The sequence below is a fragment of the Plecotus auritus genome, assembly GCF_963455305.1.
Source record: "Plecotus auritus genome assembly, chromosome: X".
Taxonomy (NCBI): Eukaryota; Metazoa; Chordata; class Mammalia; order Chiroptera; family Vespertilionidae; genus Plecotus; species Plecotus auritus.
The window spans coordinates 97165095-97191513 of NC_137784.1; the positions used below are offsets into that span (position 1 = coordinate 97165095).

At 43.0% G+C, this 26419-nt stretch overlaps 1 long non-coding RNA gene across 1 annotated transcript in view; it reads right to left on the bottom strand.

Annotated features, from left to right (window-relative positions):
- Positions 1-11256: 11256 nt before the first annotated feature.
- LOC308240473 overlaps positions 11257-26419 on the bottom strand; it is a 66319-nt gene continuing 51156 nt past the window's right edge. Inside the window, exons 3-4 of the long non-coding RNA XR_013959803.1 lie at positions 13856-14087; positions 11257-11881 (exon numbers count right to left, since the gene is read on the bottom strand). This is a non-coding gene — a long non-coding RNA (uncharacterized lncRNA). The remainder of the gene's footprint in view (positions 11882-13855; positions 14088-26419) is intronic.

Consider the following 26419-nt stretch of genomic DNA (forward strand, 5'->3'; position numbering starts at 1 on the left):
CATTTCATCACAAGATGGATGCCACAAGATGGCCAACCCACGTCATCATAAGATGGCCACCGCCCACGTCCTCACAAGATGGCTGCCACAAATGGCCGCCCCGTCATCATAAGATGGCCACCACAAGATGGCTGCCCCCACGTCCTCACAAGATAGCTGCCACAATATGGCCGCCCCCACGCCGTCACAAGATGGCCACATCCACGTCATCACAAGATGGCCGGCAGGGATGGGCAGTTGGTGGCGACCAGGCCTGCAGGGGAGGGCAGTTAAGCGTGATCAGACTAGCAGGGGAGCAGTTAGATGTCAATCATGCCAGCAGGGGAGCAGTTAGGGGGCTATCAGGCTGGCAGGCAGAGTGATTAGGAGCAATCAGGCAGCCAGGCAGGTGAGTGCTTAGGAGCCAGCAGTCCCAGATTGTGAGAAGAATGTCCGACTGCCAGTTTAGGCCCAATCTCTAAACCGGCAGTCGGACATCCCCTGAGGGGTCCCAGATTGGACAGGGTGCAGGCTGGGTTGAGGGACACCCCCCACCCCCCAGTGCACGAATTTCGTGGACTAGGCCTCTGGTATATAATACCTAGAGCAATGATGAAAAAGAATATACAAAGAGATACACTCACAATCACTATACTAGTACATACATTAAAATGTAATTCTAAAAATGTTCAAGTAACCCACAGGAAGGCAGGGAAAAAAATAAGAGAAATACAAAAGGACAAAAATTACAGTGGCAGATTTAATTATAAAATAGCAATAATTACATTTAAGTTATATGGTATAAATATACCAATTAAAAATCAGACTGGCAGAATGGATGAAAAAACATGATTCAACTATATGCTGTCTATAAGAAACTATTTTATTTTTACATTAAATTTATTGGAGTGATATTCATTAATAAGATTATATAAGTTTCAAACGTACAATTCTAAAATATATCATCTGTATGTTGTATTGTGTGCCCACCATCCGAAATCTAGTCTCTTTTAATCACCATATATTTTACCCCACTTTACCCACTTAATTCTCTCCCTAACCCCTTCCCTCTCTAGTAACCACCATATCAGGGGTTTTTCTTTTTAAGAAATTCACTTTAAATATAATACTACTAGAGACCCGGTGCATGAAATTCGTGCATGGCGGGGGGGTCCCCTCAGCCCAGCCTGCACCCTCGCCAATCCGGGACCCCTCAGGGTATGTCCGAATGCCAGTCTAGACCGGTAGTCAGACATCCCTCTCACAATCCTGGACCACTGGCTCCTATCGCTCACCTGACTGCCTGCCTGGTTGCCCCTAACTGACCCCCTGCCAGCCTGGTCGCCCCTCACTGCCTCTGCATGCAGGCCTGATCGCCCCTAACTGCACCCCCCCAGCTGGCCAGGTTGACCCCAACTGCCCACTCCCTGCAAGTCTGCTCACTCCTATCTGCCCCCCCCCCGGAGCCTGGTCACCCCTCATGGCCCCCCCACCAGCCTGGTTGCCCCACACAGCCTGCTTATTCAGTCATTTAGTCATCCCTCACTAACCCTCCTGCCGGCCTGGTCACCCCACACAGCCTGCTTGTTCAGTCATTTAGTCGTCCCTCACTAACCCCCCTGCCAGCCTGGTTGCCCCATGCAGCCTGCTTGTTCAGTCGTTTGGTTGTCTCTCGGGCTGGCCCTGGGCGGCTGGGCAGCCGACATCCAAGGCTTGCCTGTGCCTTGGCCTGGCCATGGGCAGCTGGGGAGCTGAGGGGACTGGGGAACTCCGGAGGCAGGTCACCCAGGCCATGCTGTGTGCCTGCTGCCCCGGTGGGGCTGAGGGGATTGGGCACTGCCATCATGTGGCTGTGGGTGCCGCCATATTTGTGAGGGCGTGACAGTCAATTAGCATATTCCCTCTTTATTAGATAGGATAGTTAGGTTGAAAGTAGAAGATGGAAAATGTTATAAGAAACAAACAAGAGTGGCTATAATAATGCCAGAATATATACAGAGAAAATATGTATGCTAATATACATTAGCAATATATACGTACCCTATATAATAAAAGCATAGCATGCAAATTGTCCCCTTGACCGGGAGTTCTTCTGTGAGTTCAACCAGGGGGTTGGGCCGGCCGGGGGAAGGGCAGAAGTACCTGGCCGGCTGCTGCCAGCCGCTAGGGACCCTACCAGTGCACGAATCCCAATGCATGAAGATATGTGCAAGAATGGGCCTTCCTTCCCCTGGATGCCGGCACCACCTTCGCTCCAGCCCGGAGTGGCCTTTCTGCCTTTGCTCCAGCCTAGAGCCGCCTTCCGCCTTTCCACGCTGCCCAGAGGCCCAGAGCGGCTGGGATGGTGTGGAATGCCTGTGTATGCAAATTAACCCACCATCTTTGTTGGGTTAATTTGCATACTCACTCATGATTGGCTAGTGTGTCGCAAAAGTATGGTCAATTTGCATCTTTCTCTTTTATTAGTGTAGATAGGTCATTTTATTATTTACATATTATTATATTAAATACATATTAATATATAAATAATAATACAAATAAAGACAAAGTATAGTATAAAATATACACTGAGTGGCCAGATTATTATGATCTCTGAATGCATAACAATCTGGCCACTCAGTGTGTGTGTGTGTGTGTGTGTGTGTGTGTGTGTGTCTGTGTGTATATTAGAGGCCCAGTGCATGAATTCATGCATGGGTGGGGTCCGGCCAGCCTGGCCAGTGGGAGGGGACATGGGCGATTGGCTGGCCTGCCTGCTGGTCAACTCCTGGTCGAGGGGACAATTTGCATATTAGCCTTTTATTATATAGGATATACACTGAGTAGCCAGATTATTATGCGTTCAGAGATCATAATAATCTGGCCACTCAGTGTATTTCAGAGCCAAAAGACTGAACTGAGAAACAGGATGTTATCATAATAAAAGGCTAATATGCAAATGGTTGTCACACCATGATGCCATAATGCTGTAACACCAAGATGCCTTAAGGACCGGTCAGCGGGGACCTGAGGCTGGGTGGTGCTGGGCCACAGACGGGGGACCTGAGGCTGTGCCCCCACCCCATGGGGCTTGACAGGAGACCTGAGGCCGTGCCTCCCACCCTGCGGGGCTTGACAGGGGACCTGAGCAGCATCCCCCACCTGGCGGGGCTTGAAGGGGGACCTGAGGCTGTGCCCCCCCGCCCCACAGGGCTTGACAGGGGACCTGAAGCCATGCCCCCTGCCCAGCGGGGCTTGACAGGGGTGGGGACAGACCGGGGTGAGAACGGCTAGGTCTTGATCTGGCATGATTTTGAGGCATGCACAGGTGGGCAAGGACTTGACTCTGGGTCCCAAGGCACACCCCAGACTCTGACACGAGGGAGATTTTCATATACATTTTACTAACTTTCTTTCATCTCTGACACTTCTATTATAGAGAAAGGGCAAATAGCAATATTAAAATATTTCCTCTAATTAATTCCCTTGTAATGTGCACGAATTTCATGCACCGGGCCACTGGTATAATGATAAAAGGGCCAATCCATTAAGACACAGCAATCCTAAATGTGTATGCACTAAAATAGAGCTATAAAATGTGTAAAGCAAAAAACTGAACTAAAAGAGCAAACAGACAAATCCACAATTATAACTGGAGTCTTCAACACCCCTCTTCTAGTAATTGACAGAACTATACAGAAAAGCAGCAAGGATAGAGAGAACTCAACTACACCATCAACCAATGGTATCTAATTAACATTATAGAACACTCCACCCAACAGTGAAATATACACATTCTTTTCACTTACCCATGGAAAACATCTCAAAATAGGCCCTATCCCAGGCCATAAAACAAACCTTAACAAATATAAGGATTGAAATAATATAGAGATGTTCTCTGACCACAGTGGAATCAAACTAGAACTCAATTACAGAAAGATAGGAAAATTTCCAAATAGTTGGAAACTAAGCAACACACATCTAAAAAATTCATGGATCAAAATGGAAGTTTTGGAGGAAATAAAAATATATTGATGTTGAAATGAATGAAATGAAAACATGACATATCAAAATCTGTGGGACAAAGCTAAAACAGTGATGAGCAGAAAATTTATAGCACTAATTGCATACAAAAGAAAAAATGAAAAGTCTAAAATAAATAATCCAAGTTCCCACTTTAAGGACCTAGTAAAAGAACAAAACAAAGCCAAAGCAAGTAGAAGGAAAGATATAATAAAGATAGAATAAGTCAATGAAATTAGAAACAGAAAAAAAAAATGAGGAGCCTGAGGGGTGCTGAAGATGGCGGCTGGCGGGACGGAGGTGAGGGAGAGGAAATGAGTGAGTGAGGGGATGAAAGTAGAGTGTGTGGATGTGTGTGGTGTGTGCGTGAGTGAGTGAGGGACAGTTAAATCTGGCAGGAGCAGCAGGGGCTGGCAGACCAGGCTCTCTTGGACAAGGAGAGACTACCACTGCTGTGGGCACTCCCCAGACTGCGGCACTTGGGCACAGAGCCCACACCATCTTGAAGGGGAGAGTAGCCTTTTCTAGGAACTCAATAGCACCACCACCCAGACAGGCCTTTGACACTGCCTGTGACCCAGCAGCCACTACAGCCAAAATCCTGCTGTCCCACCTGCAGACCCAGGTATAGTTCTGTCAATTACTCCACCTCCAGTGGGGCACCGCTCCAGCAGCAGTAAGTGCAACTACCCGCCTCCCCAGCGGCAGAACTCCGGACACCACATTCACGCATTTCAGTGCACAGGCATCCAGGGCACACACTCTGTAGGCAGCACCTGGAAGCCACTGGGAGGAATGCTGGGTGTGATTTTGTAAACACAAGGGCGGGCTGCCCTGCAGTAAAAATTCTGAATTCCCTCTTCCTGAATAACTGCCGACAGACACACCAGCTGCTTAACTTCAGTGCCAAGGCCCTCAGAGTGCGTCAGAACTCTGTGCTGGCAAACGCACCGCCACAGTCGTGCATTCCAAGGAGCAGGACCCTGAGCCCATCTATCCACATGGTGCTCTGGGGAGTTGCTGTGAACCCCTGCTGGGTATGATTCTGTATAGACAAGGGCGCGCTGCCCCACAGTAGGAATTCTAAATTCCCTCTTCCTGAATAACTTCCCACAGACACCCCAGCTGCAAAACTTCAGTGCCAGGGCCCCCCGGAGTGCATCAGAGCTCTGTACCAGCAAACGCACTGCCACAGTCGTGCATTTCCGATGGGCAGGCACCCTGAGCCCATCTATCCACAGGGTGCTCGTGGGAGCTGCTGTGAGTCCTTGCTGGGTGTGATCTTGGAAAAACAGGGATGCACTCCGCCCCTGGCAGTAGAAATTCTGAATTCAATCATCCTAGATACCTGCCCACAGACACCTCAATTACGCAGCTTCAGTGCCAGGGCCCTTCAGAGTGCTTCAGAGCCCCTCACTGGCAAACGCACTGTGGGTACCCCTGTGAGCCGACACTGGGAGCATGCACCTATCCACCACAGGTGCAGCAGCAAAAGCTGAGTCTGCCCACCCCACAACTACAGAACTCTGGAAATCACAGTCACACCTTTCCAGAGTGCAGGCCTCCTGAGCCCCATCACCCCAAAAGACAGTTCCTGGACGCCACTGTGAGTCCCCACTGGGCACATGCAATTTCAATCAAGGGCACAAGACAGCAAAAATTGGGACACCCCCCTCCACGGCTGCTGACTTCTAGACACCACAGTTGTACCTGTCCAGCTCATAGGCCTACATCAAGAGAAACCAAATAGCTCAAGTAGGGAGCTATACTAGATTGCCAAGCCTAGGAGACCTGAGAGATCACATCAGTAGCACCATCCCCAAAAGAACCTGGGTAGCAAAGCAATCGGACCTACAACTAAAACGTTACAGCAAAACATGGGAAGACAAAAAAGCATTTCCCAAAGGAAAGAAAAAGAGGAATTACCAGAAAGGGAGTTAAATGAAATTGAGGATAGCAACATATCAGAGAAAGAATTCAGAGTAATGGTTATAAGGATACTCAAATGGCTGGATGACAAATACACACAACTCAATGACAAATACATACAACTCAATGAGCATTATAAGGAGCTGAATGAGAATGTCATGAACATGAAAAGGAACCAAGAGGAGATGAAGAACGACAAAGATGCAATAAAGAACACAATGGAAGGCTTAAATAGTAGACTAGAAGAGACTGAGGACCACATCAGCGAATCAGAAGACAAATTAGGAAAAAACACACAAACCACAAACACAGCAGCAACTGGACAGAAGACATAAAAAGCAAGAGGAGAGCCTAAGGGAGCGTTGGGACAACACAAAATGAAACGACATTCACATAATAGGGGTACAAGAATGAGAGGAAGAGAAGCAAGAAATAGAAAACCTGTTTGAAGAAATAATGACAGAAAACTTCCCTGATATTGCCAAGAAAAAAAACTATGCAAGTCCAAGAAGTACATAGAGTCCAAACAAGATGAACCCCAAAAGACTGACACCAAGACACATCATAATTAAATTGGCAAACACCAACGACAAAGTAAGAAACTTAAAGGCTGCCAGAGGGAGACGGAAAGTTACCTACAAGGGATCTCCTATTAGAATATCAACTGATTTCTCAACAGAAACATACCAGGCCAGAAGGGAATGGAATGAAATATACAAAGTGATGCAAAGCAAGGAACTATATCCAAGAATACTATACCCAGCAAGGCTATCATTCAAAATTTAAGGTAGAATCAGGAGCTTCACAGAAAAAAAAAAAAAAAAGGGCTAAGAGAGTTCATTACTGCCAAGGCAGCAATGCAAGAAATGCTAAAGGGACTGCTGTAAATGGAAGTAAGAGAAAGGCAAGAAGAAAGACAAACCGTTAGAACAAAAATGACAATAAACAAATACTTATCAATAATAACATTAAACATAAATGGCTTAAATGCACAAATCAAAAGATACAGGATAGCTGAATGGATAAGAAAACATGACCCATATATTTGCTGTCTGCAAGAGACCCACCTCAGAACAAAGGATTAATACAGACTGAGAGTTAAAGGATGGAAAAAAATTTTTCAGGCAAATGGAAATGAGAAAAAAGATGGGGTTGCGATACTTATATCTGATAAAGTAGACCTCAAAGTAAAGGCCATAACAAGAGATAATGAAGGCCACTACATAATACTAAAGGGAGCAATTCAACAAGAAGATATAACTCTGGTAAAAATATATGCACCCAATACAGGAGCACCCAAACACATAAAACAACTTCTGGAATATATCAAGGGAGAGATCAATAGCAATACAGTCATAGTAGGGGACTTTAATACCTCACTGAAACCACTGGATAAATCCCCTAAACAAAAAATCAGCAAAGAAACAGCAATCCTAAATGATGCACTAGATCAGATGGAATTAATTGACATCTTCAGAACATTTCACCCCAAAGCTATAGAATATACATTATTCTCAAGTTCACACGGAACATTTTCAAAGATAGACCACATATTAGGACACAGGCAAAGTCTCTTCAAATTCAAGAAGATAGAAATCATAACAAGCATCTTCTCAGACCATAATGGCATAAAACGAGAAGTCAACTACAATAAAAACAATGAAAAAAAAATCAAACACTTAGAGGCTAAACAGCATGCTATTAAACAATGATTGGGTTACCAAAGAGATCAAAGAAGAAATTAAAAGCATCCTGGAAACAAATGACAATGAAAACACAACAATCCAAAATCTATGGGACACAATAAAGCAGTCCTGAGAGGGAAGTTCATAGCTCTACAGGCCTACGTAAAAAAAACAAGAAAAAATTGTAATAAATTATCTAACCTTGCAACTTAAAGAACTAGAACGAGAGCAACAAGAAAAGCCAACAGTAACCAGAAGGAAGGAGATAATAAAGATCAGAGTAGAGATAAAAGACATAGAGACCAAAAAAAAATACATAAGATCAATGAAACCAAGATCTGGTTCTTTGAGAGGATAAACAAGATTGATTAAGCTCTAGCCATTCTCACCAAGAAACAAAGAGAGAGGGCCCAAATAAACAAAATCAGAAATGAAAGAGGTGATGTAACAACTGACCCCACAGATATACAAAGGATTGTAAGAAAATACTATGAACAACTCTACTCAAACAAACTGGACAACCTGGAGGAAGTGGACATATTCCTAGAAAAATAAAAGCTTCCAAAACTCAACCAGGAAGATTCAAAACACCTGAATAGGCCGATAACTACTGATAAAATTGAAACAATAATCAAAAAGCTTCCAGCAAACAAAAGCCCTCGACCAGATGGCTTCACAGGGGAGTTTTACCCGAACATTCAAAGAAGAGCTAAAACCAATCTTTCTCAGACTATTTCAAAAAATTCAAGAGGAAGGTACACTTCCAAACTCTTTCTATGAAGCCAGCATTACCCTAATCCCAAAACCAGATAAAGATACCACAAAGAAAGACTATTACAGGACAATATCCCTGATGAACATAGATTCTAAAATCCTCAACAAAATTCTAGCAAAGCAGATCCAGTATTACATTAGAAAGATCATACACCATGACCAAGTGGGATTTATTCCAGGAATGCAAGGCTGGTACAATATTAGCAAATAAATAAATGTGATACATCACATAAACAAAGTGAGAGAAAAATCACATAATCATATCAACTGATGCAGAAAAGGCATTTGACAAATTCCAACACACTTTTCTGATAAAAACACACAGCAAAGTCGGAATAGAGGGATCATACCTCAACATCATAAAAGCCTTATATGACAAACCTACAGCCAACATCATACTCAATGGACAAAAAATAAAACCATTTCCAGTAAGAACAGGAACAAGACAGGGATGCCCGCTTTCACCACTCCTGTTCAACATAGTGCTGGAAGTACTAGCCACAGCAATCAGACAAGAAGAAGAAATAAAGGGCATCCAAATTGGAAAAGAAGAGTAAAATTGTCATGATTCGCAAATGACATGATACTGTACATAGAAAACCCTAAAGACTCATTCAAAAAATTATTAGACTTAATAAATGAATTTGGCAATGTAGCAGGATACAAAATTAACGCCAAGAAGTCTATGGCATTTCTATACACCAACAGTGAACTTACAGAAAGAGAGACTAAGAAAACAATCCCAATTACCATCGCACCAAAAAAATTAAGATACCTAGGAATAAACTTAACTAAGTAGGTAAAAGACCTATACGCGGAAAACTACAGGACATTGAAAAAAGAGACAGAGGAAGACATAAATAGATGGAAGAGCATACCAAGTTCATGGATTGGTGGAAACAACATCATTAAAATGTCCATACTACCCAAAGCAATCTATAGATTCAATACACTCCCCATTAAAATACCAATGGCATATTTCACAGACCTAGAAAGAACTCTCCAAAAATTCATCTGGAATAAAAAAAGACCCCAAATAGCCACAGCAATCCTGCAAAAGAAGAGCAATGTAGGAGGGATCTCATTACCAGATTTCAAGCTGAATTACAAAGCCACTGTTCTCAAAACAGCCTGGTACTGGCACAAGAACAGACATATAGACCAATGGAATAGAATAGAGAATCCAGATATCGACCCAAACCACTATGCCCAATTAATATTCGACAAAGGAGGCATGAACATACAATGGAGTCAAGACAGTCTCTTCAATAAATGGTGTTGGGAAATTTGGACAGATACATGCAAAAAGATGAAACTAGATCACCAACTTATACCATACACAAAAATAAACTCAAAATGGATCAAGGACTTAAATGTAAGATGGGAAACCATAAAAATATTAGAGGAATCCACAGCCAGAAAAATCTCGGACATATGCCGAAGCAATTTCTTTACTGATACTGCTCCTAGGGCAATGGAAACTAAAGAGAAAATAAACAAATGGGACTACATCAAAATAAAAAGCTTCTGTACAGCGAAAGAAACCATCCATAAAACAACAAGAAAGCCCACTGCATGGGAGAACATATTTGCCAATGTTATCTCAGATAAGGGTTTAATCTCCAACATTTACAGGAAACTCATACAACTTAACAAAAGGAAGATAACTAACACAACAAAAAAATGGGCAACAGATCTAAATAGATACTTTTCTAGAGGACAGAAGGAAGGGCAAGAGACATATGAAAACATGCTTGAAGTCACTAATCATCCGAGAAATGCAAATCAAAACAACAATGAGGTACCATCTCACAACTGTCAGAATGGCAACCATCAACAAATCAACAAAGGACAAATGCTGGTGAGGATGTGGAGAAAAAGGAACCCTTGTGCACTGTTGGTGGGAATGCAGACTGGTGCAGCCACTGTGGAGAACAGTAAAGTTTCCTCAAAAAACTAAAAATGGAATTTTCATTTGACCCAGTGATTCCACTTCTAGGAATATATCCCAAGAAACTAGAAACACCAATCAGAAAGGATATATGCACCCCTATGTTCATAGCAGCACATTTACAGTAGCTAAGATTTGTAAACAGTCTAAGTGCCCATCAGCGGATACGTGGATTAGAAATCTATGGTACATCTACACAATGGAATACTACGCTGATATGAAAAAGAAGGAATTCTTACCATTTGCAGCAGCATGGATGGAACTGGAGAGCATTATGTGAAGCGAAATAACCCAGTCAGTGAAAGAGATATACCACATGATCTCATTCATTTATGGATAATAAAGAACATTATAACCTGATGAACTAAAAGATTGATACAGAGACAGAGAAGTATCGAACAAATTACAGCAGGAAGGCTGGGGACGGGGGAGGGAGGTAAGAGATCAACCGAAGAACTTATATGCATGCATATAAGCATAACCAATGGATGCAAGACACTGGGGGGTAAGGGCATGTATGGGAGGGGGGTGGGGGGGGTATGGACACATATAATACCTTAATCAATTTAAAAAAAATTGGAAAAAAAATGAAACAAAGCTGGTTTTCTCTAGAAAGATAAAAAATTTGACAAACCTTGCCCTGGCCAGTGTGGGACGCTTGATTGGGCATCATCCTGTACACTGATACTGAAAGGTTACTGGTTCGATTCCCAGTCAGGGTACATGCTGGATTGCCAGTGCAATCCTCGGTAGGGGATGTGCAGGAGGCAGTTGATAGGTGTTGCACTCACACATTGATGTTCCTCTCTCTAAAAATCAATAAAATTCTTTAAAAACAAATTTTGACAAATGTTTAGTAAGACTGACAATGGAAAAAGAGAGAAGACACATATTTCATGACATACTCTGCAGACATCAAAAAAAATAACAATGCATGAACAACTCTACACATAAATTTATTAATTTAGATTAAATAAACCAATCCCTCAAAAAAAACACAACAATTTAACACAATTAACCCAATATGAAATAGATCATTTGAATAGCACTGGTATAGGGAAATTTAATTAGCAATTTAAAAGACTTCAATTTAAAACAGAAATTTCCAGATCCAAATGATCACTGGACTATTGTACCAAACATTTAAAGAAGAATTAACACAAATTCTATAAAATCTCAAATCATCGTACTGCCATGATATAAAAATTATAGTACAAAAAGAGAAAACTATAAGGATGTCATTCCAAGTTGTTTTGCAACTGGTAGAAGGAGAGAGACACTGCCACTAGTTTCAAGAGTGTCTCTGACAATGGTATCCAGAACCAGGCTTCCTCCCTCTTTGTGACCACAAAGCCAGCTGTAAAGACGTACAACTTGGCCCGTTGCTGTGGATCGGCAGTTGAGTGTCCACCTATGAACCAGAAGGCCACAGTTCAATTCTTGGTCAGGGCACATGCCCAGGTTGCAGGCTCAATTCCCAGTTGGGGTTGTGCAGGAAGCAGCCCATCAATGATTCTCTCATCATTGCTGTTTCTATTTCTTTCTCCCTCTTCCTTCCTCTCTGAAATCAATAAAAAAATATTTTTTTAAAAAAAGGACGTACACCCTGTGCAGTTACACAGATCCTCCATTCAGAAGGATCCCTGCTTAATTTACTGCTCTGCTATTGCCATCTTAAAAGTCTTAATAATTTTACCTTTGAATTTATGTTTTATAAGTGAAGTTCAATGGGACAATGCATTATGCTGTGTGAGCAGAAAAGACATGTGGAAGAAAACAAAAGCTTTAGATTTACATTTTGGTACTTTTAACAACAAATGTTTCTTGCTTTTGAAAAAAGCATCATCATTTTGTACTGGGCCTGGCCAATTAGATAGCCAGTCCTGCATGACCACTATTTTCCATGAAAGACACATCAGCAACTGGCTCAACTCTGCCAATCAGATACTCTAGCTCTGCTTTAAGAAACCTAGAATTTTATAACTTTTGTGCTTCCCCCCTCAATTTCACAAAATACATTTATCAAAGGGAAATTAGAAAATATACTTAATCAAAATGAACAATATATAAAAATCCTTGCTAATCCCAAGACCCAGAAATAATCACTCTTAATATTTTGGCATATGTCCTCTTTATATGCACATTTACTCATTTTTGTAAAAATCACATTTTTCATAACCTGCTCTTTTACTATATCAATATATTTTTTAAATTTTCATGTCAATAAATATATGCATTATTTTTATTTTCAAAAGGAAATAAATTTATTGATTTTCCTAATTATAAAATATTAATTCATTAGGGGAAAGCATCAAACAATAGAGAAATCCTATCTAATAAAAGAGTAATATGCAAATTGACTATCACTCCAACACACAAGATGGCCGCCCCCATGTGGTCAAAGATGGCCACCCCCATGTGGACACAAGACGGCCGCCACAAGATGGCCAGCAGGGGAGGGGAGTTGGGAGGGACCAGGCCTGAAAAGGAGGGCAGTTTTGGGCAATCAGGCCAGCAGGGGAGGGTAGTTGGTAGGGACCAGGCCTGCAAGGGAGGGCAGTTAGGGGCGACCGGGGCTGTAGGGGAGGACAGTTGGGGGTGACCAGGCCTGCAGGGGAGGGCAGTTGGGGGCAACCAGGCCTGCAGGGCAGGGTAGTTGGGGGGTAACTGGCTGGCAGGGAAAGGCAGTTGGGGGAAGACCAGGCCTACAGGAGAGGGCAGTTGGGGGCAACAAGGCTGGCGGGGGGGGCAGTTAGGGTTGACCTGGCTGGCAGGGGAGGGCAGTTGGGGGTGACCAGGCCTGCAGGGGAGGGCAGTTAGGGGCAATCAGGCCAGCAGGGAAGGGCAGTTAGGGGCAACCAGGCTGGCAAGGGAGGGAAGTTAGGGGTGACTGGGTCAGCAAGGGAGGGCAGTTGAGGGCGACCAGGACTGCAGGGGAGGGCAGTTGGGGGCAACCAGGCCTTCAGGGGAGGACAGTTAGGGGCAACCAAGCTGGCAAAGGAGGGAAGTTACGGGTGACCAGGCTGGCAGGGGAGGGCAGTTAGGGGTGACCAGGCCGGTAGGGGAGGGCAGTTAGGGGCAATCAGGCTGGCAGGGGAGCAGTTAGGCATTGATCAGGCTGGCAGGGAAGTGGTTAGGGGGTGATCAGGCTGGCAGGCAGAAGCGGTTAGGGGCAATCAGGCAGGCAGGCAGGTGAGTGGTTGGGAGCCAGCAGTCCTAGATTGTGAAAAGGATGTCCGACTGCCTGTTTAGGCACGATCCGGTGGGAGCGGGCCTAAACGGGCAGCGGACATCCCTTGAGTGTCCCAGATTAGAGAGGATTCAGGCTAGGCTGAGGGACACCCACGTTCCCCCATGCAGGAATTTCGTGCACCGGGCCTCTAGTATATAAATAAAAAGTGAAAATTGTACTTAATACCACCATCCACCAAAAATCACGGCTAATAATATAATACAGATACTTTGAGAGTTTCATATATACATATATACATATATATACATACATACATATATGTTATGTATCATCTATACATACCAAGAGCCTGGGTCCGTAACGTCCAAAACAACTGAAGGCTCGACCGAACACCAGAAGTCAGTCCTGCAGCTGGCAGTCAGGACTGACTGCCACACTGTGGGTGCCTCAGCGACCCATCATTGACTGCCAAGGGGGCTGCAATCAGGCCCAGACAGAGGCCTGGAGAGAAAAGCAGGGTCTGATCACAGCCCCTGTGCCAGTCAGTGCTGGGTTGGCGTGGAGGATGTCAGTCCTGCAGTCAGTGAACATAGGGTCAATTAATATTAAGTGAACATAGGGTCAATTAATATCTCTTTGAGAGAAGTTGAGAATATAAAGTACAGTGTAATTACTTATATTATTTCACATAAAACTCTTTTCACCTAAGATATTTTCCTTTATTTAAAATGTATCTTTATTGTTGAAAGTATTACAGATGTCCCTTTGTTTTAGTGGTATTTTTCCCCATTGATTTCCTCCACCCTGCAACCGCCCCTTCCAGGCCTTCGCCAGACTATTGTCTGTGTCCATGGGCTATTCCTATCTAATACTTAAAAATCTAGAAAGATTTAGAGAAACAAAAATAAAAGATAGGCTAGGTAAATATTGAACAGAAGAGCTGAAGTTGCTGCATGAATACTGGATACAGGCTTGAAGCCAAAACACAACTCATGAGATAAAGTTAGTCATTGTAACATAACAAAAGGTTCCTTTCACTGAAAAGATAAGATGGTTCCAAATACTTATACACATAATAGAACAGTGTGGGGGTTCAGAATGAGCCTCATAAAGATGTGTCTCAGTGGTATGCAGATTTTTGAGCTAAGGGCAATTTTAGCTTCAGGCTCAAGTGAAAATTCTGCCCCTCCCTTTAACTACCTAAAAAAAATAGAATTAGAGGCCTTGCCCATAATAAGACACTATCCTATATAATCAAAGGCTAATATGCAAATCAACCAAACAGCAGACTGACCGGTTGCTATGACACGCACTGATCACAGGGGGCAGATGCTCAATGCAGGAGCTGTCCCCTGGTGGTCAGTGTGCTCCCACAGGGGGAGTGCCAGTCAGCCAGAAGCCAGGCTCATGGCTGGCTAGAGCAGCAGCATTGGTGGGAGCCTCTCCTGCCTCCTTGGCAGCACTAAGGATGTCCGACTGATGGCTTAGGCCCACTCTCTATGGGACATCCCCTGAGGGCTCCCGGACTACGAGAGTGTACAGTCCGGGCAGAGGGATTCACCTCCCCCCACTCCCGCGAGTGCATGAATTTCATGCACTGGGCCTCTAGTATATACATATTTAAACAAAATGTGATCATACTATGTACAGTCATATAATCTTTTATATTTTCCTATAGAATATGGATATATATCCATGTGCACACAGATCACTATAGATTTTTACCTAAATTAGATTATCCTATACATAATATTCTTCACCCTGATTTTATCTCCTAACAATATGACTCAGATGTGTTTTCCATTCCAATATATAGAGATTTCTTTTATTCTTTGTAATGACTGAAGACTTATTAAAATAAAAGTTATTAATACTCATTATATAGATATATTATAATGTAACCATTACTCAGATTATAAACATTTAGGCCATTTCCAGTTTTTCAAATTTTAAAACAATATTATGATGAACGTGTGTGTGTGTGTGTGTGTGTGTGTGTGTGTGTGTGTGTGTGTTTATTGGACTCTTGTCCAATTATTTCTTCAGAATAAAATACTAGATGTGTAGGATTAAAGAATATGAACATACTCTTTCAGTTCATATTGAGCAAATATGTGTAGCTACTTTACTTTTTCTATCTAAAGTTTCCCAAAAACCCTTATCCCTCTGAATGATATAGGAGACATGCAGACATAAACTTGCAAATTAAAAATACCTGTAACTTTATTTATTTTTCTATTATAGTTTAATTTCAATATTATTTTGTATTGGTTTCAGGTGTTCAGCTACAAAGTGTTCCCCTCAATATTTCCAGTCCCCAGTTGGCACCCTACATATTATTAACTATACTCCCTATGCTATACTTTACATCCCCGTAACTATTTTGTAAATGTCAATTTGTACTTCTCAATGTCTTCACCTCTTTCCCCCAGTTCAACCCCCACTTCCCTCTGGCAACCACCAGTCAGCTCTCTATGTAAGATATCTTTAACTCCTAAAGTTTAAAAAACTTCAAATACTCTCCTTTGAATAAATGTTGAGACTTTCAAGGTTTCTCTCCCTCTTCCTCCCCCGCAAGATGTCCTTATGGCATTATCTTAGCTGTTGATTTTTCTTTGGGTCTCTGCTGGTCTTTCATTCCATATTGTCTCTGGGTACCATCAGAAGCCAATGGGATTGGTGCTGGTATCTTTAGTCTGATATTTGAGACTAATGATGTCTACCTTCTTGGTTCTATCATGTGGCACCCCCACCACAGCTTATTGGTATGGGAGATCCTACACAAGCATAACTACTGTCCCTATGATTCATCTCTAGAGATTAGTCATCCAAAGTCTCTGCTTAGGGTCATCTCATGTCAGTATAATTTGGGGAGTAAGCTGGCCCATGCCCCATTAACTTTCCAGAACATTATCTAGGTCCCAGCTATACCATTCTTAGTTCCATGATAAACTAGGGGATGATTTTTCCTTCATCTAACTCATTATGCCATCATGCTATTTTTAAACTCTTATCTGGGTGGCATCGTGTTGGATAACATACTTCTCTAGGGGAGGTTACCATTTTCCCAGTTTGTACTTGGGGATGCAAAAAATTGTCTCTGCTGCTCTAAGAATCTCCCAAACTTATTTGAAACTACCCACTTCTTCTCCTTAGGTAGTCCTTCTAGGAACTAGAAATGGCTACATTTTAAATCTTCTTCCTATCTGGACAAGATAAAATATTCCTTCTTAAGGTGGCATTCACTCTCTCTCTACTCCCTGGGGACTTAATAATGAGAAGCTATCAGATTACCAAAAAAGGAAACACATTGAGGTATTTCAAAAAATATCTATGGAGAAGGAAAAAATGGCCATGGAATAGACAGACGTGTCCCGAGCCTTGTCCCAGAGCAGATAGCAAGAACAGCTGAGGGTCGCATGGGGAGTGTTTGTAGGTGAGTTGAGGGACAGCTATACTCTAGGAGACAGTGGGGGACTGCTGGATGGGGCCCCCCTGACTGGGCAACCCCCACTGCTGCTGGGTTCCCTCATGGAGCACCTGGCTCGGACGCGGAGACCGAGCCATCTTGAAGGGGAAAGTGGATGTTATCAGAAGCCTTGAAGGGGAAAGTGGATGTTATCTACAACTATGGCACCCACCAAACAGCTGCAAACCCCAGAACACTGGTCCCCAATTTGTACAAACACGCGGATTCAGAGGAGCTCTAAACTCCACCACGGAAAAGACAGACTTCGCCTGGGATAAGGTGAGGTCTCTGGTCCCGGCATGACAGAGAAACATGCGTACTGCCATAGCTGGAGGACCAGGGGAAGTCTGAACCTAGAAAAATCTGTGGCTGTTGGGGCTGGTATGATCCATAAATGTGGAAGGGGGTCTTCAGAGCTACTAACAGAGAGGCTCTCTAAAAAGCAACCCATTTTGATCTGATGCAGAAGGTCAGCCTAAAAAATTTTTTTTTATTTTTTTTATTAAGGTATTATATGTGTACATATCTTAACATTGCCCCCTTCACCGCACTCCCATACATGCCCTCACCCCCCAATGTTTTGCATCCGTTGGTTGCTCTTATATGCATGCATTTAAGTCCTTCAGTTGATCTCTTATTTCCCCCACCTCTCCCTAACCTTCCCGTTGTAATTTGACAGTCTGTTTGATGCTTTACTGCCTCTGTATCTATCTTTTTGTTCATCAGTTTATACTGTTTTTCATTATCCCCAAATGAGTGAGATCATGTGGTATTTACCTCCTTGGTTAGGTTTATTCCTAAGTATCTTAATTTTTTTGGTGCGATGGAAAATGGGATTGCTTTTTTAGTCTCTCTTTCTGCAAGTTCACTGTTGGTGTATAGAAATGCCATAGATTTCTTGGCGTTAATTTTGTATCCTGCTACATTGCCGAATTCATTTATTAAGTCTGTTAGTTTTTTTATGGAGTCTTTCGGGTTTTTATGTACAATATCATGTCATCTGCAAATAAGGACAGCTTTAATTCTTTTTTCCAATTTGGATGCCTTTTATTTCTTCTTCTTGTCTAATTGCAGTGGCTAATACTTCCAGTACTATGTCAAACATGAGTGGTGAAAGTGGGCATCCCTGTCTTGTTCCTGTTCTTAGGGGAAATGGTTTTAGTTTTTGCCCATTGAGTATGATGTTAGCTGTGGTTTTATCATATATAGCTTTTATTATGTTGAGGTATGATCCTTCTATTCCCACCTTGTTAAGAGTTTTTATCAACAAAGGGTATTGGATTTTGTCAAATGCTTTTTCTGCATCAATTTATATGACTATGTGATTTTTATATCTCAATTTGTTTATGTGAAGTATCACATTTATTGATTTGCAGATATTGTACCATCCTTGCATTCCTGGGATAAATCCTACTTGGTCATGGTGTATGATCTTTCTGATGTACTGCTGGATCCTATTTGCTAGAATTTTATTGAGGATTTTGGCATCTACATTCATGAGGGATATTGGCCTGTAATTCTCCTTCATTGTGTTGTCTTTATCTGGTTTTGGTATTAGGGTGATGCTGGCTTCATAGAAGGAGCTTGGAAGTGTTCCTTCCTCTTGAATTTTTTGGAATAGTCTGAGGAGGATAGGTTTTAGTTCTTCCTTGAATGTTTGGTAAAACTCTTTTGTGAAGCCATCTGGCCCCAGGCTTTTGTTTGCCGGAAGCTCTTTGATGACTGCTTCAATTTCTTCCATAGTTACTGGCATGGTAAGCTGTTTAAATTCTTCCTGACTGAGTTTTTGAAGGTTATATTTTTCCAGGAATATGTCCATTTCCTCCAGGTTGTCCAGTTTGTTGGAATAGAGTTGTTCGTAGTATTTTTTAACAATCCTTTGTATTTCGGCGGGATCTGTTGTTATTTCACCTCTTTCATTTCTGATTTTGTTTGTGTCCTCTCTCTTTGCTTCTTGGTGAGCCTGGCTAGAGGTTCATCAATCTTGTTTATCCTTTCAAAGAACCAGCTCTTGGTTTTATTGATCTTTTTTATTGTTTCTTTGGTCTCTATGTCGTTTATCTCTGCTCTGATCTTTATTATTTCCTTCCTTCTGCTTCCACTGGGCTTTTCTTGTTGCTCTTTTTCTAACTCTTTGAGTTGTTGGGTTAGGTAATTTATTACCATTGTTTCTTGTTTTTTGCAGTAGGCTTGTAGAGCTATGAACTTCACTCTCAAGACTGCTTTCGCTGTGTCCCATAGATTTTGGATTGTAGTGTTTTCATTGTCATTTGTTGCCATGATGTTTTTTATTTCTTCCTTGATTTCTCTGGCAACCCAGTCATGGTTTAATAGCATGCTGTTTAGTCTCCATGTATTTGATTTCTTTGGGTTGTTTTTATTGTAGTTGATTTCCAGTTTTATGCCACTGTGGTCTGAGAAGATGCTTGATATGAGTTCTATCTTCTTGAATTTGAAGAGACTTTGCCTATGTCCCAACATATGGTCTATCTTTGAAAATGATCCATGTGCACTTGAGAAGAATGTATATTCTGTGGCTCCGGGTGAAATGTTCTGAAGATGTCAATTAACTCCAACTAGTCTAGTGAGTCATTTAGGATTGATGTTTCTTTGCTGATTTTTTGTTTAGAGGATTTGTCCAATGGTGATAGTGTGGTATTAAAGTCTCCTACTATGATTGTATTGCTGTCAATCTCTCCCTTGATATCCTCCAGGAGTTTTTTTATGTATTTGGGTGCTCCTGTATTGGGTGCATATATGTTTACCAGAGTTATTTCTTCTTGTTGGATTGCTCCCTTTAGTATTATGAAGTGGCCTTCCTTATTTCTTCTTATGTCCTTCACTTTGAGATCTAATTTTTCTGATATAAGTATTGCTAACCCAGCTTTTTTTTCAGTTCCATTTGCCTGGAAAACCTTTTTCCATCCCTTCACCCTCAGTCTGTATGAGTCTTTTTTTCTGAGGTGGGTTTCTTGTAAACAGCAGATATATGGGTCGTGTTTTCTTATCCAATCCGTTACACTATGTCTTTTGATTGGGGCATTTAATCCATTTACATTTAAAGTTATTATTGATAGGTACTTATTTGTCGCCATTCCTATTCTTAACCCCTGTGTTCCTTCTTCGCTTCCTATTTCTTTTTTTTTTTTTTTTTTTACAGCAGACCCTTTAGCATTTCTTGCATTGCTGGTTAGGTGGTAATAAATTCCCTTAGTCCTTTTTTGTCTGTGAAGCTCCTGATTTCACCTTCAATTTTGATTGACAGCCTTGCTGGGTACAGTATTCTTGGATTCAGACCCTTCCTTTGCATGACTTTGTATATTTCATTTCATTCCCTTCTGGCCTGATGAGTTTCTGTTGAGAAATCAGTCACTAGTCTGATGGGGGTTCCTTTGTATGTAACTTTCTGTCTCTCTCTTGCCGCTTTTAATATTCTTGCTTTGTCGTTAGTGTTTGCCAATTTAATTATAATGTGCCTTAGCGTCGGTCTTTTGGTGTTCATTTTGCTTGGGACTCTGTGAGCTTCTTGGATTTGTGTGGGTTTTTTCTTCCCTATATCAGGGAAATTTGCTGTCATTATTTCTTCAAAGAGGTTTTCTATTCCTTGCTCAGCTTCCTTTCCTCGTGGAAGCCTATTATGCAGATGTTGTTTTGTTTCGTGTTGTCCCAAAGTTCACCTAGGCTATCCTCCTGCCTTTTAATTTTTTTTTCTAGAAGTTGCTCTACTTGGATATTTTTTCCCATCTTGTCTTCTAGCTCACTGATGCGGTCCTCTGCTTCTTCTAGTCTACTCTTGATGCTTTCTATTGAGTTCTTTACAGCAGCGATGTCATTTTTCATTTCTTCTTGGTTCTTCATTTTCTCTTGGTTCTTGCTCATATTGTCGAATTTGTCTTCCATTCTTTTCAGCCACCTTATGACCATTTCTCTGAATTCTTTTTCTGGAAGGTTGCTTGCCTCCATTTCATTTACTTCCTTTTCTGGTGATGCCTGCTTTTCTTTCATATGCGGGCTGTTTTTTGTCTCCCCATGGTCTCTCTTCTCTGGGTGTCTGGTTATGTAATTTTCTCTCGCCTGCGTTGATTTAAAGGCACAAAATATAGCACTACAAGGTAAAACTCACAAGGCACTGAACAGAAATGTATTCACGATATTAATAACCTCCAATAAAGGTGACCACCAGAGAAAGGCAAATTAGGTGATAGGAGAGAAAGAAGAAGAGGAAAAAGAAAGAAAAAAAAGGAGTGTCAAAATGAAATTAGGAAAAGGGAAAGAAAAAAAAGAGAAAAAAGTAAGAGAGACAAGAAAGAGACTAAGAGAGAAAGGGGAACAGACTATATATATTGGGGATAAAACTCCAATAGAACAATCACTAATCCCAGCAAATGCCAGCAACGAGTGCCTGGGGATTAATACAAACAACAACACCAACTAATATTTAGTGAGGCAAGGGAAAGCTGAAGCACAAAACAAACAAAAAAATAAACAAAAGAAGAATAAGCAAAACAATCTCACAAACACGCATAAAAATTCGATATAATCTACATTCAAGCGAACAACAACAAAAGGACAGAGAGAAAAACAATTTTTTAGATACTTAAGACAGCGAAGAGAGAGGTGTGTATGGATTTGGAGCAGGGGATTGGAGATTAGATATGTAAGTAGGGTGAGATTTTAACAAGGGGTAAACAGAAAGAATAGGGAAAATCTAAAGCAGGAAAGGGGTAAGATAAACAGGACACCGAAAAGGGGAAGGTTAGGAAGAGAGTGATGGCATAAAGATACAGTTGAGGTAGAGTAAAATAATCCTAAAGGGAAGATGAAAATAGAATGTAGAACACTAATCCCAAAATAAAATGAAGAGAAAATAAAAGGAGACTTTAAAAAAAAAAAAAAGATAAAATAGCAGTAGTAATAATACGGATTGAAAATAAAAATCTAATAATTAAAAAGGTAAAATAAAGTGATGAAAAAAGAAAAAATAAGTTAGTTTCTTGAGTAAAAGATGCAAAAAATGAAAATTAAAAAATTAAAAAATTAAAAATAAAAATAAAATGTGGAGTAGTGAAGGTCATTCACTTCCTCTGTTGTTCTGTTTGGCACGCCTGTTTCTCAGTTCAGACAGTATTGCAGTTCCCTGCGTTCCACTGCTCTTCAGTGTTGTAAGCCAGTCCTGATTTTAAGCAGGCGGTGTGTCTTAATTTCTTGTCTTCCTTTATTTTTTTTTTTTTTTTTTTTTTTTTTTTTTAAATAAATCTTTATTCAGATTATTACAATTATTTCTCCTTTTTTCCCCCATATTTCCCCTCCAGCCATTTCCCACCCCACCTTCTGCCCTTACCTACCCCCCACTGTCCTCATCCATAGGTGTATGATTTTTGTCCAGTCTCTTTATGAACCCCCCCATACCCCTTTCCCCCTGAGAATTATCAGTCCACTCCCTTTCTATGCCCCTGATTCTATTGTATTCACCAGATTATTCTGTTCCTCAGGTTTTTAATTCACTTGATTTTTAGGTTCACTTGTTGATAGATATGTATTTGTTGTTCATAATTTTTATCTTTCCTTTTTTCTTCTTCCTCTTCTTTAAGAATACCTTTCAGCATTTCATATAATACTGGTTTGGTGGTGATGAACTCCTTTAGCTTTTTCTTGTCTGTGAAACTCTTTATCTGCCCTTCAATTCTGAACGATAGCTTTGCTGGGTAGAGTAATCTTGGTTGTAGGTTCTTGCTATTCATCACATTGAAAATTTCTTGCCACTCCCGTCTGGCCTGCATAGTTTCCGTTGAAAAGTCAGCTGACAGTCGTATGGGTGCTCCCCTGTAGGTAACTAACTGTTTTTCTCTTGCTGCTTTTAATATTCTCTCTTTGTCTTTTGCTCTTGGCATTTTAATTATGATGTGTCTTGGTGTAGTCCTCTTTGGATTCCTTTTGTTTGGGGTTCTGTGGGCTTCCTGGACTTGTAAGTCTATTTCTTTCACCAGGTGGGGGAAGTTTTCGGTCATTATTTCTTCAAATAGGTTTTCAGTATTTTGCTCTCTCTCTTCTTCTGGCACCCCCATAATTCTGATGTTGGTACGCTTGAAGTTGTCCCAGAGTCTTCTTACATTATCTTCAACTTTTTGGATTTTTTTTTTTGCTTTTTGCTTTTTCGGTTGAGTGTTTTTTGCTTCTTTGTATTTCAATTCTTTGACTTGATTTTTGTGTTCCTCTTGTCTGTTTTTGGGTCTCTGTATAATATTTTTTATTTCAGTCAGTGTATGTTTAATTTCTAGTTGGTCCTTTTTCATCTCTTCGAGGGTCTCGTTATATTTATCGGCCTTTTCTAGGATATTCTTAAAAAGCCTTATAACCGTGGTTTTGAATTCTATATCCAGTCGTTTGTTTTCCTCCATTTCTTTCGTTTGTGATCTGATTCTTAGACGCCGCATTTTCACTGCTTCCCTGAGTTGGTAGATTTGTGTGCTAGGTTTCCAATTTGGCCCAGTGGGTCTGCCTCCCCAGTTAACCTGGGGTGGACACTCTTGGTGTACCCCTTTGTGGACTGTGTGTACAGCCTTGTTGTAATTAAGTCTTTATTGTTGTTGGTATCACTGGGAAGAATTGACCTCCAGGCCAGTTGGCTGTAAGGATCAGCTGTGTCTATGCTGGGAGAAGTCCGGTGCTGGAGACAGCCTTATAGGATTAGACTTGCCAAATTGCAATAGCCTCTGTGCTCTGCTTGGATGGGGTGGAGTCTCAGTCTTGGCTTCCCATCAGCCTTGCCCTTGCTAGCACGTGTGTGCCTTCAGTCCTCTGCCTTCCCGGCTCCCGATTCTCTGCCCGAGAGTCCAGACTCCCCCCACAAGAGCGTGGGTCTCCGGGGGCTCGCCTGGAACTGGGGTTCGCTGCAGTCAGAACTGGGGCTCACTTCAGTCAGAACTGGTGTTCGGTGCCGTCAGGAGCCTCTCACTCCCTTCCGCTAGGGAAAGCCTGTGGCAGCCTCCCGCAGCCTTTGTGCGCAGTGGCGCGAGCGGACTTTCAGTCTTCCGCCTTCCCCGGCTCCCGAGTCTCCGCCCGAGAGTCCAGACTCCCCCCACAAGAGCGTGGGTCCCCGGGGGCTCGCCTGGAACTGGGGTTCGCTGCAGTCAGAACTGGGGCTCACTTCAGTCAGAACTGGGGTTTTGTGCCGTCAGGAGCCTCTCACTCCCGTCAGGAGCCTCTCACTCCCTTCCGCTAGGGAAAGCCTGTGGCAGCCTCCCGCAGCCTTTGTGCGCACTGGCGCGAGCGGACTTTCAGTCTTCCGCCTTCCCCGGCTCCCGAGTCTCCGCCCGAGAGTCCAGACTCCCCCCACAAGAGCGTGGGTCCCCGGGGGTTCGCCTGGAACTGGGGTTCGCTGCAGTCAGAACTGGGGCTCACTTCAGTCAGAACTGGGGTTTTGTGCCGTCAGGAGCCTCTCACTCCCTTCCGCTAGGGAAAGCCTGTGGCAGCCTCCCGCAGCCTTTGTGCGCACTGGCGCGAGCGGACTTTCAGTCTTCCGCCTTCCCCGGCTCCCGAGTCTCCGCCCGAGAGTCCAGACTCCCCCCACAAGAGCGTGGGTCCCCAGGGGCTCGCCCGGAATAGGTGTTCAGTGCAGTCAGAACTGGGGTTCAATGCGGTCGGGGGCTCCCTTCCCCCTTCCGCCAGAGAAAGCCAGCCAGGCACTCCGCCGCCCTTCCTCTCTGCGCGCACAAAGACCCTTTGCCGTACCTCCAATTCTCTGTGAGCTTTTCTCCTTCCTTCTAGTTGTAGAATTTTCACTCAGTCAGCTTTCCTGCGGTTCTGGATGGTGTCCGTTCTGTCTTTTAGTTGTAGTTTTGAAATTGTTGTGCGAGGCAGCAGTTTAGGTGTTTACCTATGCCGCCATCTTGGTTTCTCTCCTTGTCTTCCTTTATTTTTGATTACACAAGAGTCAATTTGTGATTCAGCCCCTGGGTGGCAGTGTTTCTGGATTGACTTCCGGGTCTATCTATGGCCTCTCTAGGCAGTGTTAGAGCCTTCTTTCCCTGTGGCACTCACTACCGGTTTGTGGGAGTGGGCTGCCTCAGAGCTGGCTCTCCGATGGTCACTCCCCGCTCCGATCCCCAGGTTCCAGAAAAACAACTTTCCCCTGAAGTCTCCCAGGGTGTCCCCAACTGGGTGATCCTATGTATTGGGCTTAGTAACCAGAAGCAAGAATTTCAAGAGCAAAAAGCCCAAGTGTGCGAACTCCGGGACTGCGCGTAAGTCTAGGCATCCGGCGAACTCCGGGGCTGCGCGTAAGTCTAGGCAGCCTTAAATTCTTAGGTTGTCCCTGCACTTCAGATCAAAATGGGTTGCATTTTAGAGAGCACTTCTGTTAGCAGCTCTGAGGACCCCTTTCCACATTCACAGATCACGCTAGCCCCAACAGCCACGGATTTTTCTAGGCACAGACTTTCCTGGTCCTCCACCTCCCGCAAAACGCGCGTTCCTCTCTCCCGCCGGGACCAGAGACCTCACCTTATCCCAGGCAAAATCTGACCTTTCCGTGGTGGAGTGTAGAGCTCCTCTGAACCCGTGTGTTTGCACCAATTGGGGAGCGTTGTTCTGGGGCTCGCAGCTGTTCTGCGGGTGCCGCAGTTGTAGATACTTAGGCTTCCGATAAGCTCCACTTTCCAGTTCAAGATGGCGCAGACTCCGCATCCAAGCCCGCAGCTCTAGGAGGGGACCCAGCCACAGTTGGTGCTGCCCGGTCAGGGGAACCCGTCTAGCAGTCCCCCACCTTCTTCTGGAGTTCAGCTGTCTCCCAACTTGCCAACAAACACTCCTCGTGTGACCCTCAGCTGTTCTTTCTTTCTGCTCCGGGACAAGGCTCGGAACACGTCTGTCTATTCCGCCGCCATTATTCCCTCGCCAGCCTAAAAATTTTAAAAGTGTGTCGGCTACTTGGACACAAGGGGGAAAAAGGACTGCGCAGACTTGCGCGCAGCCCCAGAGTTCGCACACTTGTGCTTTTTCCTCTTTAAATCCTTGCTTCTGATTACTAAGCCCAATACATAAGATCACCTAGTTGGGGACACCCTAGGAGAATGCAGGGGAAAGTTGTTTTTTTGGAACCTGGGGATCAGAGCGGGGAGTGACCGTCGGAGAACCAGCTCTGGGGCAGCCCACTCCCACAAACCGGTACTGAGTGCCACAGGGAAAGCAGGATCTAAGCACAGGCTTGAGAGGACCTGTAGACACGGAGGTCAATGCAGAAACACTGCCACCCAGAGGCTGAGTCACAAATTGACTCTTGTGTAATCACAAATAAAGGAAGACAAGAAATTAAGACACACTGCCTGCTTAAAAATCAGGACTGGCTTACAACACTGAGAAGCAGTGGAACGCAGGGAACTGCAATACTGTCCTGACTGGGAAACAGGCATGCCAAACAGAACAATAGAGGAAGTGAA